We start from the raw sequence: 16485 nt of genomic DNA, 5'->3' as shown, positions 1-16485 counted from the left end.
CCTTTTGAGTACATAACCTTAAATGGGCCTTAAGCCCATTTCGAACTGGGCTGATTTGATCAGTCATTTAAAGGGGGCGAATTCTAAAGAGGGTCAGCTGAAAGGATTGGGCTTAGACCCTATCCACTCAGAGAGTCCAAGATCTAAATGGGATTTAGATCTGGAAACCTCCTAATTAGATTAGGAGACAGCTGATCTTATCTGCAGATAAGATAAGGGTTATCCCTTATCACTAAGGGACTTCTAACCCAAATATGATTTGGATTAGCAGCTCCTAATCTGATTAGGAGCTAATCCCTTTTGAGATTATAAAAGGGGAAGGGGGCGGCAGCGTACTACACAACAACATCCATAGCATTCTTCTCTTTCAAGAAAGAGAGATTGAGAGATTTCCTGCATACTGCGAATTCTCTCCTGCCGCCACCTTCCTGCTTTTGCCATTCCTTCAGTTCGATCTCCAGTTCTTGGGAGCAATCAAGATTGGATCTTGATTTCAATCTTTTGTGAAAAGATTGGTTGGAGCTGTACTCAAGTCATCCAGTTGATCCTAACGAAGGATCAAGTTCTTTTGAAGAACGTTGCTGATTCTGCTCCACCCTGCACTGCGCCATCTTCAGTGGGAGCAGATTTTGGATCCTTCCTTGGGCATGAACACCTCCATTGGGAGATAGTATTTCTCCGTATCAGGTATAATCCTCTCCCACTCCTTTTAGTTCAGATCTGGTACAGTTTATGGTTCAAGATTGATCCTTGAAAACATGATTTTCTAAATAGGGAATACGATTCCCAGTTGAAGGGAGAGATAAAATTTTTGAAATTCGCCCCTTATTCCGCAATCTTTTGGGCGTCCATAGGATGGATCTCTCATCCCTTCAGTGGTATCAGAGCCAGGTTCAAATCTTGAACCAGTTTGTTTCAGATCTGAACCTGCGCAAATGGGCAGAAGGTGTTCTACCCGATTTGCGCAGATATGGGTTTTGGGAAATTTTGTTCCCAAAATTAATGGGCGAATAATCTGAAATTAATTTTATAAATCTGATTATTATTTAGAATTGTTCTTTATGATTTTCTTGATTTATGGGCTGTTCGTACAAGAGGAGATCGAAATCTTGGTTTGCGCAGGGAACCTGCAAGATTTGCAGTTTCCTGATTTATTTATTACATTTGGTCTGTAATTTTTTTTTTCTTAGACTCAATGTATAGGCATTGGATCTGATGTAATAATTAATAGAAATAGGATTTCTATTTTTTTTTATTTTGGATCGAAGATGGCGGCGCAGAAAGGGAGAAATCGCAGAGAAGAAGATTTCGCAGATGGGAGAATCGCTATCTGCGATTTGCAGTTTATGAAACTGCATTCTGTGATCTAACCTCTGTTTTGCAGGATGGATTGTACGAACAGCCCTGATTGACTGATTGTTGTTTTTCTTTTATCAGTAATTAATTTCAGATTATTTTATTGAATTAAAGATTTAATTAAAAATCAAACCCTAGACCCATTCGAACCAAGATTGGTTCAAACTGTTTGGACCAAATCTAGGGTTTAATCAAGGCTGAAAGTCAGCCCTAATTTTCCCACTAATGGGCCTGAGGATTGATGTTTAATTAAATTGTTAATTCGGCCCAACCTGTAAAGGCCCAGTTTTAAATAGTTAAAACTGCTAAAAGCCCACTTAACCCTTAAAGCTATATGGGTTGAACCGTTCGGCCCATATACCAAGATAATGTTAATGGTTAATATTATGGATTTAAAATGGGCTTCAAATGGGCTTTACAGATAATTAATTGATTGGATCAATTTATCCCTGCATGTGATGTATGGATGTGTGATGTGCTACGTACATGGGCCATAAGTACTTGGCCCATGCTCAATCGATAGTGGCTCTTTCGCACACCATGGCTGAATGCACATCATTGCCATGGTGTCCCTTTTGGTCATTGGATGACCTCCCTCCGTGGTGGGCCCCACACCTCATCATGAGGTCTCGTGCGGAACCCTAGCCGATTTAGGCCCACCAAAATCTGGCTTTATGAAAGTCAGTGGGAGCCACTTTGGTTTGACCTAAAGATAAAACTAGGGCGTAATTATCTGTTCCCTCCAGATAAGATGATAGGGGCGTCATAGACCGATGTGGGAGGGGCTTCACCAGAAAATGGGAACTCTCTCACGGTACCTTGGCGTTCACGAATATGATGGGTAAGCACTCACTGGACAGAAAGGTTTACCTGAAAACGGCTCTGAACCTTGTCTGACAGAGGCCAAAGGGAAAACTCATATGATGAGTGGATATGATCCTTCACAGAAAGGTGGTGGGGTTATGCAGCTGAAACAGTTGGCCTCATGCACCCTATGTGATTTCCCACATTTCCAGAGACAACCCGTAGTCTCCGTCACTGAGAAAGGAGGGAAATCTCAGAGATGAATAAATGGAAATGGATCGTAGATTAAAATCCATATCTATGAAATGAACATGTATCAAATTCGGTCGTGGACTGATGTTTGCTCTTTTATCAGAAAATGGCAAATGGATCATTTGCAAAGCTACTTGATGATAACAAGTTGAAAGGCCCAAACTATGCTGACTGGTACAGGAACCTTATGTTGGTCTTGACCTCTGAGAGATTGGACAAGGTAGCCAAGAATCCTGCCCCGGACCGTCCGGGAGATAGGGCTTCTGAGGCCCGAAGAAGAGAATACCAAGAATGGGAGGAGAAAAACTCCCTTGCCCGTTGCTATATCATTGCCTCCTTGGACAATCCAATTCAGAGGCAGTTCGATCAGATCAAACTTGCTAAAGACGTATTGGACAGACTTAGGACAATGTACGAAGAGCAGAATCGTTCTACTCGGCAGAAGATCTTGAAACAGTTCATGACCGCGCAGATGACCAAGGGCCAACAAGTTCACGACCATTGTCTCCGGATGATGGGGTATATCAACGAACTAGAGGCTCTTGGATCCGGGCTGGATCTGGTGACTCAGATCGATGCTATTCTCAACTCTCTGCCTCCATCCTTTAATCCATTCATCATGAACTACAACATGAACAAGCTGAACGTCAGCTTGCAGGAACTCAGCAATATGTTGCAGAGGGCCGAAGAATTGATTAAAAAGGATGAGCCCATTGCCATGCTTGTTGAAACTGGCAAATCGGGCAAGAAAAGGAAGGCGAAGAGAAAGCCCCAGAAAAAGGCTGCCAAACCCAAGAAACAGAGGAAGGACAAGGCATCAGATGCCTGTCACTTCTGCAAGAAGACCGGCCACTGGAAAAGGAATTGTCCTGCCTACCTGGAATCCAAGAAAGGTAACTTTGAAACTTGTGTTATAGAAACCAATTTATTGGTAGCTTCTGCGTCCTGGTGTATTGACTCCGGGGCTTCAACTCATGCGTGTAACTCACTGCAGGGGTTCAAGGTAAGCAGAAGGCTGAGTGAATGAGAAGTCACACTCTACTTGGGGACTACTGCAACTGTTGCAGCCGCGGCCATAGGAACCATGGAACTATATTTTAGAGAAGGAATAATTGTACTTAAAGATTGTCTTTATATACAAAATTTAAGAAGAAATTTGATTTCTGTCTCAAAACTGTGTGCAGATGGTTATTCTGTCTTCTTTAGTAATACGATTACTATTAAAACAAATAACAGATTCATCGCATACGGGGAACTGGAGAACGGTCTCTATGTTCTACATCCTTCTCTAGAAACTAACATAACCGAAACTACGTCGGTTGAAAACCCCAAGAAGAGAGCCCGTGATATAGTTAATCCCACGTGTCTGTGGCATTACCGACTTGGTCACATCGGTGTTGACCGAATCACAAGGTTGGTAAAGGATGGTCCTTTGGATTTTCTAGCTGTAGAAGATCTTCCCACCTGTGAGCCTTGCCTACAAGGCAAGATGACGAAACGGCCATTTGACGGTAAGCCTGAAAGATGTACAGGCACACTTGACCTAATACATACTGATGTATGTGGTCCCCTGAGTGTTAGGACACGAAATCAACACGTGTATTTCATCACCTTCACAGATGATTTTTCACGATATGGTTACGTGTACCTAATGACACACAAGTCTGAATCCTTTGAAAAGTTCAAAGAGTTTAGACAAGAGGTCGAGAAACAGTTAGGGAGAGAAATTAAAGCCCTGGGTGTTACAAGGTGGCTTGGCCCAGGGACCACTTAGTGTAAGTGTTGGGCCCATAGAGCCCATTTGATGGGTTTCAGGGGGTGCACTGTCATTAACAGTGTATTCGGCCCGGCCTTGTAACAAAGGATGGGCCGAACCCATGTGGCTGATGTGTAGATCAATGCTTGGGTCCCACGCCATATAAGGAAGCCCAACTGGGCAGCAATTTGGAAGCCTTTTGAGTACATAACCTTAAATGGGCCTTAAGCCCATTTCGAACTAGGCTGATTTGATCAGTCATTTAAAGGGGGCGAATTCTAAAGAGGGTCAGCTGAAAGGATTGGGCTTAGACCCTATCCACTCAGAGAGTCCAAGATCTAAATGGGATTTAGATCTGGAAACCTCCTAATTAGATTAGGAGACAGCTGATCTTATCTGCAGATAAGATAAGGGTTATCCCTTATCACTAAGGGACTTCTAACCCAAATATGATTTGGATTAGCAGCTCCTAATCTGATTAGGAGCTGATCCCTTTTGAGATTATAAAAGGGGAAGGGGGCGGCAGCCTACTACACAACAACATCCATAGCAATCTTCTCTTTCAAGAAAGAGAGATTGAGAGATTTCCTGCATACTGCGAATTCTCTCCTGCCGCCACCTTCCTGCTTTTGCCATTCCTTCAGTTCGATCTCCAGTTCTTGGGAGCAATCAAGATTGGATCTTGATTTCAATCTTTTGTGAAAAGATTGGTTGGAGCTGTACTCAAGTCGTCCAGTTGATCCTAACGAAGGATCAAGTTCTTTTGAAGAACGTTGCTGATTCTGCTCCGCCCTGCACTGCGCCATCTTCAGTGGGAGCAGATTTTGGATCCTTGGGCGTGAATACCTCCATTGGGAGATAGTATTTCTCCGTATCAGGTATAATCCTCTCCCACTCCTTTTGGTTCAGATCTGGTTCAGTTTATGGTTCAAGATTGATCCTGGAAAACATGATTTTCTAAATAGGGAATACGATTCCCAGTTGAAGGGAGAGATAAAATTTTTGAAATTCGCCCCTTATTCCACAATCTTTTGGGCGTCCATAGGATGGATCTCTCATCCCTTCATCTACTTACTCTTAGAATCAATGGTGAAGAAGTGGTGTTTAATGTATATAAAACCATGAAATGTCCCAACACAATTGAACATGAAATATATGCAATTGATTGCATTGATGAAGTAGATACATCTAAATCAGAAGACACGCTGAAAGTTGCACTTAACAATAGTCCTAATCAATTGCAAGAAGCAGAGCAGAAGTTTGTACTGAAATCAAAATTGCAAAATTTGACTTCTAAGCTAGACTCTTTTGAAATTACAACTCATAATGCATCTTTTATTAGTTTACATCCATCTCACACAAAACTCCTCCCATCTATTGTTCTGATAGATCCTGGCTTTCGTGCTTTGGTGGGTCGTCCGAGATCCTTTCGATGACCTATGTTGTGTTGAAGGGATATCTATATGATCCGATCGATTGCATAAGGCCCGCGGTAGCAAGGGAACCGGGGAAAGTATACAGAAAAGACAGTTCTTTTCTATTATATTAGTATTAGTTAGTGATCCCGGCTCGGTGAGTCCTTTCTTCCGTGATGAACTGTTGGCACCAGTCCTACATTTTGTCTCTGTGGACCGAGGAGAAAGGGGGGCTCAGCGGGAAGAGGATTGTACCATGAGAGAAGCAAGGAGGTCAACCTGTTTCAAATATACAACATGGATTCTTTTCTCCTTGTTCTTGTTATGCATATTCCATACATTAAGGACAATGTATATCTTAAGTGTGGGGGAGGATTAAGGGGTTGATAAATTTTTTTTTGGACTCTAGCATGCTTTGATTATCACTCTCTAACCTTTGCTTTCAAAATTTCTGCTCCCTAGAAACTTGTTTTCGAATCATTGCAAACCACCATGAATCATGTGCTTAGGTGAGATAGACAAGAAAGGATGCAAGCAAATCAAGCTGAAATTTTTGGCTATGGAAGGTACCTCAGTAGTTGGAATGATCAAACGAGCAAGATGCAATACAAATTTGACCCCTATGAGCATTTGGTTTATGACCGTCAAACATGGTTTGTTTATTCTAGAACTTGCTTCAGTAGACATGTTGAGATCATGGTAGTGAGTTCAAGGATTGGTATGAAAATGGTGATGCCCTTTTTCGAAAAAAAAAGGGAAAGGGAAGAGGAGAAGAAATAAAGTGTAGTGTGAGATGGAGCATAAAATGCATTCACACTAAAAGCATAAGAAAAAGGTGAGATGGAGCATAAAATGCACTCACACTAAAAGCATAAAAAAAGGGTGAGATGGAGCATAAAATGCACTCATCCTTAGCTCCCAAACCCCTTGTCACCTTTTGATGCAATGAACTCATGCTAGTGGTGGAGAGTGATACATGAGCAAGCCTATAGTAATAACATTCCTTTTTTTGACTTATTCAAAAAAATATATATATTTTATTATTTGAATCTTGCTGCATTTTGATTATGAAAACAATGAGTGCTTACATTAGTCCTAAAATGGTTTATGCGACAAAATGCCTGCTCCCATTGATTGTTGATTTCACTGGGGAACATGAGGATTGGCGATTTAAGATGATTCTTTGACAAGTTAAAGAGGAACAAGAAGTAGACGAATGAAAGGATCATTAAATACTGAATCAAGGCATGCAAGACGGTGAACATCCTGTTAAGAATGACCTCCGAAAATTTTAGTAGTTAGTCAACTTGTCTTGTTTTAGTTTTGCTTCAGTTTTGTCTTGCCCGAGGACGGGCAAGAATTCAAGTGTGGGGGATTTGATGAGAATAAAATTTATCATATTTTTACCCCCTAATATTCTGTCTTTTATACTGAATTAGTAGTTAATTAGACTCATATTTCTTGTAATTCGGTGCAGGGCAAGGAAAGAAGTCGCAAGAAGGAAAACAAGGCTAATCGGATGGGTTTGCACAGTTTCGGCAGCGATCGGTAATCTGGGCATAACTTTCATATCCGAGATCCGATTGGGCTGATTCAAGATCCACTGGAACAATAAGAGAGAAAGCTACATCTTTCATGTTGTGGGCTTCGCAGATTTGGCCTACATCGAAGTCAAATCCGGGCCGAAGATGGAGAAATTTCGTAGTGAAGCCCAGTTCCCAACTGAAGCCCATTTCGCAGAAAAACCATGAAGCGGCCCAAGTTTTTAAAGCAGCCCAATCGAATTCAAGAATTTCGAGAGTCATCTTAGATTTAAATTTTAAATGTAATTCTAGAATTATTAGGAAAGATTTAGATCATGAGATAGGAGATGAGATAGGATAGGATAGGAGGAGTTTGGATAAAGGCTGAATTATCCATTCTTGAGATAACTCCAAGTAATTGTAAGCTATATCAGAGCTGGGCGTACCAACCCTAAGAAATCAAGGATCACAAATTGCATTGAGCTATCTATCAAGAAAGGAGAAAACAAATCAAGAAACTTGGGGAAGGAGATCAAGAACTCAAGAAACTTCAAGAAGAAGGTGGCGGCAAGAAGAGGAGATCTCAGCACCATGGGCGAATTCATGAGTTTTTTCTTTCCCTTTGTTTGCTTTAATTCTTTTATCATGAATGATTTGTTTTTAGCTAGGGCTGTGGAAAGCCTAATCCTGTTAATGAATATATTTTTATCTTTATGATTTATCCAAGATTGTGATTTCCATATAGTCTATGAATTATCTTGCTTAATGCGATTAAGAGCTTGGCCACCCCTTAATTGATTTGGTTTATGTGAATGAATCGAGAGAGGAATTCACATAATTGACTGAATAGTTCATAGTGTGAATTGAATGGTATATAGAGATATATATACATGATTCATCTGAATATAATGGTTTTTCCTCGGACTTAATGCACTCCAATCTTGAGAACTCTACTCGAGAGATTGAAGGTTTACCTGATGGAAGTAGTTTTAGTATATTTCGAGAGAAAATATTAAATAAAATTGGAGAGACTTCAGCTTATGGGAATGACAAATAATCTTGGTTAATCGAATCCATTAGTATTCATTATATTGGTTAGGTGGACCAAAAGCCCTAGCGATTTCATCCATTGCATATTCGGTTAGTGATCACCCTTGCTTCTATTTTCTTTTCCTAGTCTTTATTTTCAGTAGCTCTTATTCTTAAATCTAAAATTCAATTCATCAACTCCTGGACCCATATATGAAATTTTAGGGCTGAGAACAGCCCCCATTGAACCATAGATTTGGTTCAATCTGGTTCAAATGGGTCTAGGGTTTGCTATTTAATTCAAGATCAATTTGTAAGACTGCTACCTTGCAAGACAAAGATGAGATCACAGTATGCAGTTTCCAAAACCGCAAATTGCAGATGACTGAACCCAAATCTGTGAAAATTTCTCCTCTGCACTTTTTGCTTCATCATTGAATGAAATAAAATAGAAAACCTATTTTTTTATTAATATTACATCAGATTTAAATTCCTATAACATGAATAAGCTAAAATTGATGCTATCCTCAAATCCTTGCCTCCCTCCTTCAATCAGTTCATCATGAACTATAACATGAATAAGCTAAACGTTAGCCTTCAAGAACTCAGCAATATGTTGCAGAGGGCTGAAGAATAAATTAAGAATGATAAGTCAATAGTCATGCTTATTGAAGGTGGAAAATCAGGCAAGAGAAAGCAGAAGGCTAAAGGGAAGGCTCAGAAGAAAAGTAGCAAAGTTAAAAAGCATAAGAAGGATAAGGCATCGGATGCTTGTCACTTCTGCAAGCAGACCAACCACTGGAAGAGGAATTGTCCTCAATTTCTGGCGACTAAGAAGAAAGGTAATTTTGAATCTTTTATCATAGAGACCAATTTGTTGGTCACTTCTGCTTCCTAATGTATTGACTTCGGGGCTTCAACTCATGTGTGTAACTCACTACAGGGGTTCAAGATAAGCAAAAGACTGAGTGATGGAGAAGTGACGCTCTACAATGGGGACTTTTGCAACAGTTACAGCTACAACCATAGGAACTACAGAATTAGTTTTCAGAGAAGAAACTATTGTACTTAAAGATTGTCTTTTCGTACCCAATTTAAGAAGATATTTGATTTCTGTCTCAAAATTGTGCGTGGATGGTTATTCTATCCTATTCAGTAATGTGTATTACTATTAAACGGAACAACAAATTCCTCGCATATGGAGAACTTGAGAACGATCTCTATGTTCTCCATCCTTCTCTGGAAACAAATCTTACCGAAACTACGTTGGAAATAATCCCCAAGAAGAGGACTCGTAATACAGGTAATCCCACGTGCCTATGGCATTACCGACTTGGCCACATTAATGTAGATCGTTTCATAAGATTGGTAAAGGATGGTCATTTGGATTTTCTAACTGTAGAAGATCTTCCAACCTGTGAACCTTGACCTTATACATACTGATGTATGTGGTCCCCTAAATGTTAGGACACATAAACAACATGCTTATTTCATAACCTTTACCAATGATTACTCACCATAAAGTTATGTGTACCTAATGAGTCATAAGTCTGAATCTTTTAAAAAGTTCAAATAATTCAGACAAGAAGTCGAGAAACAGTTAGGGAGAGAAATTAAGACCCTTCAATCAAATTGAGGCAGTGAGTATCTCTCTGACGAATTCAGGGACTACATAAAGGATAATGGAATAGTATCACAACTACCTCCTCCTACTACACCACAATTAAACGGTGTGTCAGAAAGAAGGAATGAGACTTTATTGGATATGGTCCGATCACTTCTCGTACACTCGGAACTACCCACATCCTTTTGGGGTTACGCATTAGACTGCGATATACATACTGAAGTAGCACATGTTAAATGAACTAGTGCTGACAAATTGGAATCCAAGACCAGTCGTTGCCTATTTATAGGCTACCCCAATGAATCTATGGGTTACTTATTCTATGATCCAAAAGAGCAAAAGGTGTTTTGTAGACGAAATACCCACTTCTTAGAAGATTACATCCTGGATAATCATCATCAGGAAGTTATTCTTAATGAGGAGAGCCTAGGGGTAGTGGGAGATGTCCCACCAGCTCCAGAAAATAACTAACCTAGTTGATCTACCTGGGTTTCCAAGCCTCCAACTCATTACAGCTATGACCAAGAAAGTTACATGGTGGAAGCCACGACCAATGAGGAGGATCCTGTGACTTACACGAAAACTATGTTAGACATAGATTCCTTGAAGTGGGTAGATGCCATTGGAGCTGAGATGGACTCAATGAAGACCAATGGAGTCTGGACTCTAGTAGATCCACCCTCTGGGGTAAAGGCAATTGGTTACGAATGGATCTATAAGAGGAAGAAGGGCCCCGATGGTAAAATTGAGACCTACACGGCTCGTCTTGTGGCGAAAGGGTACACTCAGAAAGAGGGAATCGATTATGAGAAAACCTTTTCACCTGTGGCCATGCTTAAATCGTTTAGGATCCTGCTAGCTGTAGCAGCTTACCACCAAGTTGGTTGGGGTGGCTTGTCTCAGCTTCTAGGGTGAGACCTGAGGAACATGTAATGTGGGTTTTCTTGAAACCCTAAACCGGACCAAAATTTCAGTATTACCTTGGACCTTGGAGTTAGAAGGGCAAAACTAGAATGTTATACCTGAACCCTAGACTCGATTATGGTACTGCAATGGGTATCGGATTGGGTTGTCTTTGATATGCCAATCAGTGAGATCCTTAGAGGGGGTCACAACCTGGGTATGTTGGGACTGTTCGAGAATTCATCTGAGTGGGTGATCATAGTGATAGAATCAGCCCCTTTGTCGGACAAAGTGAATGGATGGGGATGCACTCTCTCTAATGGAAACCTAAACTACCGGCAGTTGATTTCAACCGTTGAAATTTGTTTTGCAAAATATATTTATATAAAGATATATATATACATTATGGTTTCAAAATGTTTGAAAATGGTTTTAATTCCCAAGATCCATGTGAGTAGAGAGTAAAGCACTGTACCTTGCAACCGAGGGAGAGGTCCTCTATTGTCGAGTAGTGTTTGATCATTATGGCTTGAGAGGTTAAGCGTAAGACCAATGAGGGTAATACCTGATGGGCTAATCTTGCATCTGCCCATAGTCCTTGGGTTTTCATAAGATGGCTGGACCCAAGGACCATTTAGTGTAAATGTTGGGCCTAGTAAGAGCCCATGGTGATGAATTCAGGGGTTCACTGTCTCCTACAGTGAATTCGGCCTGGCCTTGTGACAAAGGCAGGGCTGAACCCAAGTGGCTAATGTGTAGATCAATGTTTGGGTCCCATGCCATACAAGGATAGACAATGGGGTAGTAAGTTAAGAGGTTAAGTGATCACATAGACTTAATGAGCCTAAAGCCCATTCGAACCAGCTTAATAAGATAAATTAAATAAGGGGTGGTTCTGGGATTTGGATCAACAGATAGGATAAGGGATTATCCCTATCCACTTAAGGAGTCCAGATCCAAATAAAGATTTGGATCAGGAAACTCCTAATTTGATTAAGAAGGTTGATCTTTATCTATAGATAAGATAAGGGATTATCCTTATCACTTGAAGAGAGTTCAGATCCAAATAAAAGATTTGGATTAGGAAACTTCTAATAGGATTATGAGATTCTCTCTTTAAGGCTATAAATAGGAGAGTAGGGTGGACCTCCAAATAAACCCACAATCTGGTAAATTAAGAGAGAAGAGAACTCACAATTTGACTGCTTCTGTCTTCTACTCTTTTCTTCCTATTCTTGCTGCCCCTACCCAGTTCGATCTCCACCTGTAGGAGAGATCATGAACCATTCTTGATATTGCTTCTTTCTAGAAGAGGCAATCTAAAGTTGTTGATGAGAATAAAATCTATCATATTTTATCCCCTAATATTCTATATTTTATACTGAATTAGTACATAATTAAACTCATATTTCTTGTATTTCGGTTCAGGGCATGAAAGAAGGCATCAGGAGCAAAGAAAGGCAAATCTGATGATTTTTCATAGTTTCGGCACCGTTCAGTAATCTGGGACTAACTTGCGTATCCAAACTCCGATTAGGCTGATTCAAGACCCACTGGAAGGATAGGAGAACAAGCCACAACTTTCATGTTTTGGGCTTTCGCAGATTCGGCTTGCATCGATGTCAAATCCGGGCCCGAATTCAGAGAAAATTCGTAGGAAGGCCCAATCCGCAGTTGAAGTCCAATTCGTAGAGGAGGTTTAATACGAATCCAAGAACAAGAAACTAAGAGGAGTCCTCCATATCTAAATTCTTGATGTAATCTTAGAGAGATAAAGGGATTGAATTCATTAGATAAAGAGATAAGAGTAGAATTAGGATAGGACTTTCTATTTTTGTAAGATCAACTTCAAGAGGAAGTAGGAGACCACCCCCTCCCCTTTAAGCTATATAAAGGAGGGGGCGGACCAGCTTGAGCATCATCACTCAATCTCTGGAGGGGATCACGAATTGCATTGAGCAATAAGTCAAGAGAGGAGAAAAGAAGTCAAGAAACAGAGGGAAGGTGATCAAGAATTCAAGAAACTTCAAGAAGAAGGTGGCGGCAAAGAGAGGAGATCTCAGCACCATGGGAAAATTCAAGAGTTATTTCTTTCCCTTTGTTTGCTTTAATTCTCTTATCATGAACTGATTTATTTCTTGCTAGGGCTGTGGAAAGCCTAACCATGTTAATGAATATATTTTTATCTTTATGATTTATCCAAGATTGTGATTTCCATATAGTCTATGAATAATTGTGCTTAATGCAATTAAGAGCTTGGTCACCTCTTAATTGATTTGTTTTATGTGAATGAATCGAGAGAGGAATTCACATAATCGACTGAATAATTCATAGTGTGAATTGAATGGTATATAGAGATATATATACATGATTCATCTGAATTTAATGGTTTTTTTGACTTAATGCACTCCCATCTTGAGAGCTCTACTCGAGAGATCGAAGGGCTACCTGGTAGGCATAGGTTTAATATATCTCGAGAGAGAATATTAAATAACATTGGAAAGACCTCAGCTTATTTGAATGACAAATAATCTTGGTTAATCGAGTCCATTAATATTCATTACATTGGTTTGGTGGACCAAAAGCCCTAGTGATTTCATCCATTGCATATTTGGTTAGTGATCACCCTTGCTTCTATTTTTCTTTTTTTAGTTTCTATTTCCAGTAGTTCTTACTCAAATCTGAATTTCGAACGTCCAAATAATTAAGGAAGACTGTGGTTCTAATACTTATTTTGTTAAATCCCCGTGGGAACGATATTTTTTATACTACTTGATAACTAGTACACTTGCTAGGGTTATATATTCATAGCTATCAAGTTTTTGGCGCCGTTGCCGGGGATTTAATCCTAAAATAATATTGGAACTTGTTAACCTTGGTTAATTTGGATTTTTATTTTTGTTTTGTTCCTTATTTTTTTATTTTTATTTTATTTTATTTGTTCGAACTCTTGTTGTGTTCAGATTTATTAGTGCATGACACACACTAGAAGAGAAGGACTAGCAAGATTCGATCCTGAAATAGAAAGAACCCTTCTTTATTTAAAGATATGCTTAGGGAGTATCCTCACCATGGAATACTAGTTTGGTATCAAAATCAGACCTTTTATAATGGCATTACCCCCCTAATCGATCTATTATTGATGCAGCCGCAGGTGGCACTATCATGAGAAGAACACCAGAGGAAGCCTATGACCTAGTAGAAGAGATGGTGTCAAACAGCTACCAATGGATTAATGATCGAACCAATCAAAGGAGAGTACACCATATCGATTCCTTTGCTACTCTATCGGCTCAACTTGCTAGTCTGAATAAGAAACTTGATACTCTTAATATTGCAGCAATAAATACATTATCTTGCCGAAGAGCCATGGGTTCTCTCCAAAAATTTTGTTCTTGGAGAGAATTTTGCTAGAAGAGGCAAGAATTTTGTTCTTGCAGGGTGGAGCAGAATTAGTAGTGTTCTCTCCAAGAACCTAATCCTTCGCAAGAAGTAGCAGAATGACATGTGACCACAAATTCCTATCAGTCCCTTCACAAGGAACTGATGTCAAGATCGATTCTTGATTTCTTCCACTGAACTGGAGATCGAACTGGCAGGGTAGGCGGCAATAGGAAGCAGGCGGCAAGAAAGAATTTCGCGGGATTGCTTAATTCTTCCTTCTGTGATTTCAGCTCTAAAGAGGATGTGAATAATGTATTTTCTAAAGGCTGCCGCCCCCCCTTCTTTTTTAACCTTAAAGGGATCAGCTCCTAATCCCATTAGGAGTTGCTGATCCAAATCATATGTGGATCAGACATCCCTTTAGTTGATAAGGATAAACCCTTATCTTATCTGCAGATTAGATCAGCCTTCTCCTAATCTCAATAGGAGGTTTCCATATCTGAATCACATTCATATCTGGACTCTCTAAGTGGATAGGGTTAAGACCCTATACTATCTGCTAATCCATTCCAGAATTCGCCCCATATATAACTAATTAAATTAGCCCAGTTCGAAATGGGCTTTAGGCCCATTAAGGTTATGTGCTCACTTAGCCTTCCGAACTACTGCCCAGTTGAGCTTCCTTGTATGGCGTGGGATTCAAACATTGATCTACATATCAGCCACATGGGCTCGGCCTAGCCTTTGTTATAAGGCCTGGCTGAATACACTGTTATGGACAGTGCACCCCCTAAAACCCATCACATGGGCTCTATGGGCCCAACACTTACCCTAAGAGGTCCCTGGGCCAAGCCACCTTGTAACACCCAGGGACTGTGGGCAGATGCAAGATTCGCCCATCAGGTATTACCTTCTATGGTCTTACACTTACCACTCAGCCCATAATGATCAAACACTGCCCAACAAGAGAGGACCTCTCCCTCGGCTGCAAGGAATAGTGTTGCACTCTTTGCTTATATGGATCCCGGGAATTGAAACATTTTGCAAACAATTCGAAACCATAACATATATATACTTTTATATCTCTTATAAAATATATTTTGCAAAAACAAGTCTCAATGATTGACATTGACTGCCGGCAGTCTTGGTTTCCATCAGTGAGAGTGCATCCCCGATCATTACCTTTGTCCGACAAAGGGGCTGATCCTGTCACTATGATCACCCACTCAGATGAATTCTCAGACTGCCCCAGCACACCCAGGTTTTGACCCCCGTTAAGGATCTCACTGATTGGTACATCAAAGGCAGTCAAATCCGACACCTAGTGTAGTATCATAATCGAGTCTAGGGGTCGGGTGTAACTTTTCAGTTTTGCCCATTAATCTCCAAGGTCCACGGCAATACTGGAAATTTGGTCCAGTTCAATGATTCAATTGATCCTACACTGCATGTGCCTTGGGTCTCACCCTGGCGGCCGAGACAGGCCACCCCAACCGACTTGGTGGCACATCAGCGTTAGCCTTATTAGGATAGGTCTCCCCAGACCAACCCACTAGTTGTGAACATTCTAAACTAACACGAGTCTCAATAAGTATCTAGTTTAAGGGTATTTCACAGAGACACACCAAAGGAACATGAATCAAATATGTACTTTATTCATTTACAGAAAACTAATAATGTACATCATTCTGATTGAAGCTAAGGGGATACAAAAACTGTCTAACAGCTTCCACTTGCACTTAGGTCCAATCTGGTACCAGCTGGAGTCCCATGCTTTCCACGTGTTTCTCAAACACTTTTATGATAGTGGCTTCGTCAATGGGTTTGCTACATTTTCCGTTGACACTACCTTCTGAATTAGGACGTCCCCTCTACCAACATTCTCCCGTAGTACGTGGTAAATCCTTTCGATGTGCTTTGACTTCGAGTGGGCTCATGGCTCCTTAGCCTGAGCAATGGCTCCATTGTTGTCACACAACAACGGGATGGGTGATGTGCTGGACGAAACTACTCCCAACTCATGAACGAACTTCTTCATCCACACGGCTTCTTTGGCAGCCTCACTTGGGGCAATGTATTCAGCTTCAGTCGTGGAGTCTGCAGTGGACCCCTATTTGCTACTTTTCCAGCAAACAGCACACGATCCTATCGTGAAAACATATCCAGATGTAGACTTTCTATCATCTGGATCCGACTGGAAATCGGCATCAGTATACCCCTGGATCTGTAGAGAGCTACCATCGAATACCAAACAAAACTCTTTTGTCCTACCCTGGGTTGGCCTGAAATCTGCTTACCACACTCACTACCTGAGCAATGTCGGGCCGAGTGCACAGCATGGCATACATGATGCTCCCAACGACAGAGGCATAAGGAACGTCCTTCATTCCCTCAATCTCCTCAAAGGTCTTGGGAGACAACTTCTTGGAAAGAGTGACT

The sequence above is a fragment of the Nelumbo nucifera genome, chromosome 8 (assembly GCF_055504915.1).
Source record: "Nelumbo nucifera cultivar China Antique chromosome 8, China Antique-T2T, whole genome shotgun sequence".
Lineage (NCBI taxonomy): Eukaryota > Viridiplantae > Streptophyta > Magnoliopsida > Proteales > Nelumbonaceae > Nelumbo > Nelumbo nucifera.
This window is presented reverse-complemented; position numbering follows the sequence as displayed.